This window comes from Polistes fuscatus, unplaced genomic scaffold (assembly GCF_010416935.1).
Source record: "Polistes fuscatus isolate 324 unplaced genomic scaffold, CU_Pfus_HIC Scaffold12, whole genome shotgun sequence".
NCBI classification, from domain to species: Eukaryota; Metazoa; Arthropoda; class Insecta; order Hymenoptera; family Vespidae; genus Polistes; species Polistes fuscatus.
Window position 1 is genome coordinate 17,295 of NW_025113020.1, and position 5,681 is coordinate 22,975.

General features: G+C 32.7%; 1 long non-coding RNA gene across 3 annotated transcripts; it reads right to left on the reverse strand.

The window, feature by feature from the left end:
• Window positions 1-725: 725 nt before the first annotated feature.
• On the reverse strand, window positions 726-2,345 carry LOC122526728. Of its 3 annotated transcripts, none has more exons than XR_006306174.1 (4): window positions 2,033-2,343; window positions 1,344-1,863; window positions 1,026-1,181; window positions 726-933 (listed from the first exon to the last, which is right to left on the reverse strand). It is a non-coding gene; the product is annotated as an uncharacterized LOC122526728 (long non-coding RNA). The 3 variants fall into 3 exon arrangements; XR_006306172.1 differs by having other exon boundaries at window positions 1,940-2,343; XR_006306173.1 differs by lacking the exon at window positions 726-933 and having other exon boundaries at window positions 1,100-1,181; window positions 1,940-2,345.
• Window positions 2,346-5,681: the final 3,336 nt, after the last annotated feature.

Genomic DNA, 5,681 nt, shown 5'->3' on the forward strand with positions numbered 1-5,681 from the left:
TATAAAGTTGCATAATTACAGTATGCATGTATTCATTGCACTATTTAAAAAAAATTAGGTTTCAAAAAAAGCCGTCTCTAGTTATTAAATGTATTACAGATAGTGTGTGTGTGTGTGCATAAATACATGCTGTATTGTAAATTTTTATTCTTTCGGTCTTATTAGAGCTGTAGAAAGGAAATTAGGAAATTTGACGGATATCAACAACTGATAAGGTTGAGTTGCCGCCTACCGAGCTCTTTAAGTTCTGTACCATTATTCGTACACAGGTACTTCCCTTACTGCGAAACTAGTCTATGCAGAGAGAAATAAAACATAGTTTCTCTATTCTCTGTCTCTCTCAGTCCACTTTTATCACTTTTATTAAGCTTCATGACTGTATTCAAAATCTGTATATAGAAGATCCATGCCACGAACAGATGTAATACTTAACATGGTAAAAAATAAAAATTATTCCTTTATTACATTTATTAAGAAAATATAGTTTCCATTTGGGATACATTGACAAAATTTAATAATTTAAAAAATAATTTAAAAAATTGTCAAAAATATAATAATTATTTTTTCTTGTTTTTTTCCTAATGCCTCTAGATTACATTAATTTTTTTTAAAGCTTTGCGATAAAATTTATATTCATTATAGTAATATGATCATGAAGTTTCTCTATAATTTCAAGATCATCTCCTAGTTTCTTGAAGCAGAAATAATAAAAAACAATAAATTTCTTTCGATGAATAAAAAAGTATTATTTACTTGGGTAAATATGTACATATTACATCTATCTCTTTGTATTCCGTTTCTATTTCGTAATAGATATATTTGTAAATCATTTTCTAAGACAGTAGATTGCATAATTATTGACAGAGCAGCAGGTATTTCCTTCTTTTGATGATGATTCTTCACATTTTCTTGAAATTAATTTGTCTTCAGGATCTATAGGATTAATTGTTATTTAATTTTTCAACAGAAAAAAGAATAATACGATTTTGTTTTAGCCTTATATATATTATTATTCAGACATTTACATAGCAATTATTATTTCTTCAAATATCTTTTCGTTTATATCCGAGATATCATCTTCATACTTCAATCGTGTTTCATAATCCTAGCTTAATTGTTCTTTTACAATTACATCCGAACCACAATTGTTTGTTTCATTATTTTTGAGCTTTATTATATTCCTTCATAAAAGAAAGGAAAAAATAAGAAAATATTAAAATAATTGTATACATATTTAAAATAAAACAGAAAGTTGTTCTACATTAAAAAATAGCTATAGACTACATACTTCTTGCTTGCAAGAAATATTTATATAATTACAAAATGTATAACTAATTATTTACCTTCATATGATCTTTCTTAAAAGTTAACTGTGATTTTATTTCTTTTATATAATTTTTCGTTTCTTCATCGCAACACAGATCCTTTATTTGGCAAGTACTATTTACTACATTATTTGGATTTGTTGGTAGTCCCACTTTGATTTCAGCATCGCAGTAATTATTATCAATATATCTATAATAAGTAAATGTGGATTCTATATATTTAGTATCGAATGGCACATTTACTTTGTATTCTTCATCGATCAGTAAAGATTCATCTGAATTTGTTTCATTAACATTTTCAATTATCTGTATTTTTGGCTGTAGTATGGTAACTTCAAGTTTTATCTTTTTACGTGCCATGAAACATTGATGCCTAGTTGAAGTCCCATGTTTGTCAACCTTGTTTGTAGAATCGATTGTAGGGAAACTTTGTGGGACGTAACTAGGACTGTTTTCGTCATCTGATTTTTTGCCACCGATAAAATGTACACTGCATAAAGTATGCCATGGTTTAAGAGACAATGGCGAACCATCGATACTAAAATAATTAAATAAAATAGGTTTTTAGATAAACTATTTTGAAAACATAATTAATTCAGTACGACTGCTCTCACAGGTTATGTTAGTTACTTTTTTTTGTTTATAACGGTTATCCACTTGCCTCTTCGATTTAATTCCTAACGAATTGATGGAAATCTGTAACCTACCTTATTAATTGTGTCAGAACTTTTTACCAGATCGATCGAAAATTTCCGATAAATCGTGTTTTCTGAGACTCGCATGTATCAGGCGTCTTGTAGTATTTTCTTTTGTTTTTTCCATAGTAGTGCTACGAATTCAATGGTTAAGAGCAATTAATAGATGTGTTGTTCTCGTCAACGGCCATACCGCGATGAAAGTACTAGTTCTCGTCGACTTCTCCTCGAACCGTCGAGGCGAGTGGATCGTGCCGGAGTTTGTAAGTGAGTGAAATTCGACGTGAATATTCACGGTTAGTGCAAAAACTGGATCGACCAGTGCTATAACACGACTCTACAAAAAAATTTTCGTTCTTTGTCCTAAAGTTTATACTACTATTTTCCAGTTAGTTATGCACAAAAACGAAAAGAAAATACTTTTTTTCGGTATAAAGTTTGCTTTTGTGATAGTTATAATAATAATACTCATTTTTCAATTTTTTCATAAATTTTAATTGATTTTAATATTTTTAAAAAGACCGCGCGGTGAGAGTGGGGTATTAACGTTTACACTGTGCCGCTAGATGGCACCCGAGTGATAAACAACCATCAGGTGTTATTTACAAGCCCAGAATAACTTAAAATGTCGTCACGAAAGTGCAAATACGATGCTGATGCATTTTGTTTTATATGTGGTCAATTTATTAAAGTTCGAGACGTGAAATATGAACTAAAGACATCTCACGTTCTCTGTGAAGCCTATGAAGCATATTTTGACTGTCCTGTACGGAATCAAGATAAGCCATGGGCTCCACATGTTGCTTGTAGTTATTGTAAAAGGTGTTTGGAAGGTAAGCAATTTTTATTTAATTAAGCGATGAATCCAAAATAATAGACATATTAATTTTTATTTTTATATTTTTAGGTTGGTATCGAGGTGAGAAATGGTCTATGAAATTTGCAATACCAAGGATTTGGCGAGAACCAAAAGACCATATTACTGACTGCTACTTTTGTATGGTGAATCCAAGTAAAAGACGTAGAGGTAAAAATGCAAAACCTATTGAATATCCTGACCTCGAATCTTCTTCTGCTCCAATTGCTTACGACCTGACACGACCAGTACCTGAGCCACCAAAAAAATTATCGCAGAAAAGTAGCTCATCTTTTAGTTCTTATAAAAGTAATTCCGATAAGGAGTTTTTGCCTACACCTGAACAACCAAAACACTATCTCATTACTTCAGAAGATTTTAACGATCTAATTAGAGATTTAAATTTGCCAAAAAATAAAGCAGAGCTTCTAGGCTCTCGGTTAAAACAGAGGAATTTGCTTGATGATGTTAAGATCACGGATCAGCGGACTAGGCATGAAATGTTTGCAACGTTTTTCACGAAGGAAGATGGACTTTGTTTTTGTAATGACATTAAAGGTAAGTTTGAAGCAATTGGCATACCCTGTGTCCCTAGCGAATGGCGTTTATTCATTGACAGCTCTACAAAAAGTTTAAAAGCAGTTCTATTGCACAACGGAAATAAATTTCCGTCTCTTCCAATTGCTCACTCAGTACATCTTAAAGAAAATTATGAAAGTGTCAAAATTTTGCTTGAATCTGTAAAGTATCGTGAGTATAACTGGGAGCTGATTGGAGATTTTAAAATGGTGGGATTTTTAATGGGGCTACAGGGTGGATATACAAAGTATCCGTGTTATTTGTGCTTGTGGGATAGCAGAGCGGATTCTAAACACTATATTCAACGGTCATGGCCTGTAAGAACAGAATTGTGTGTCGGAAAACAGAACGTCAAATTGAGCCGATTGTTGAAGCGGAAAAAGTGTTAATGCCGCCTTTGCACATTAAGTTAGGGTTGATGAAACAATTTGTTAAAAAACTGGATGAAACTTCAGAAGCTTTTGGATACCTAAAAAAATTTTTTCCGAAGTTATCGGAAGCAAAGGTTAAAGCTGGGGTTTTTGTTGGTCCGCAAATAAGACAGATTTTCGCCGATAAAAAATTTCCAACGTTGCTGAATCGTACTCAAAAAGCAAGTTGGAACAGTTTTAAAGCAGTAGTTTCTGGATTTTTAGGAAATAATAAAGCTGAAAACTACGAAAAGTTGGTTGAGGATATGCTTACAAATTTTAAGGCCATGGGCTGCAGGATGTCATTAAAAGTACATATGCTGCATGCTCATTTGGATAAATTTAAAAACAATATGGGAGCCTATTCCGAAGAGCAAGGAGAACGTTTCCATCAGGACATCATGAATTTTGAACAACGCTATCAAGGCCAATACAATGAAAACATGATGGGCGACTATATTTGGGGTTTATTGAGAGAAAGTAGCTATGAACATAAAAGAAAAAGTAAAAGTGTGCACTTTTAAGTTATTTTCCACTTTTCTGTAAGCTAATTTGATAGTAAAACTTAATAAAAATAATAAACATTTTTATTTCAATAGTTTTATTTTCAATCAAAAATTAAAATCCGAGATTTTTAAAAATTTCGTTCAATCAGTCTTCTAAGCACAAAAGCAAAGTTTTTCATGCCATATATTTTTTTTCCGTCTTATTACGACCTAAACTACCGAAATTTAATACTTTGCAATCAAAGTCAAATTTCATGTTGACCCGTGTAATAAGAAAGAAATTATTAGAAAAAGCAAAGAAAATATTAATCTAACCATCGATAATTACTTTCGATTAACATGTCAGCCTCCTACAGAGGAGGTGGAAGTAACGGATGTATATATAAATAGTAGTAATAAGGACTGAAAAAACTGAAATGGAAACACAGGGAAATACAACGGCCAAAAAACGCGCTCGCTTGAATCCGAAACCTAAAATACCCGAGAAGAGGGACAGACAGGGGGAAAAAACATATGAAGACACTGATGAAGAAAAACCTCAGAGTGTAAATGAAGAAACTACCGACCTTTGGCGTTCTATAATGCAGAAAAAAATTGACGATCTTTCTGAGACCATCGAAGACCTAAGAAAAATGAACAAAGAATTAAAGAATGAGAACGAAAAATTGAAAAAACTGAAAAGAGAAGAACAAGCACCACGCCGGCTTCAAATATAATCTCTGAATCGAGCAGCGTAAAATCGTTTAAAGATAATATAAAGCTTATTAACAGATTCGCTCCGTTAACCCCCAAGGACGATGTAGAAGCGAAGCAACAACAAACCGAAGTAAGTAAACAAAACACCGATACACCGAAACAACTGCGGCTTACCGCACAAGAACGAACTACGGAAAAAAAATGTAAACTACCTCCGATAAACATCGTTGGAAAAAACGCGAAAACGATAACGACAGCTCTGAAGAAAGAACTTAAAATCGAGGAATTCTATGTGAGAGACAATGGAGAAAACAAACTGACGGTGAACGTATCCAGTTACGAAGACTACGATAAAGTCAAGGCGGCCTTAGACCAATCAAATACAAGGTATTTCACATACACCCCAAAAACTGAAAAGAGTCAAACGTTCATCCTTAAAGGAATGAACAATAGCTTCGAACCAGAAGAAATTCTCAATGAGCTAAAAAAATGAATATTAAAGACCTTGAATTCACCAAAGTATCGAGATTCACAACAGCTCATGCATTGAAAATGAACAAGAAACTTCCAATGTTCAGTGTGCAGATATCGGCAACTAGCGTATCGTCAAAATT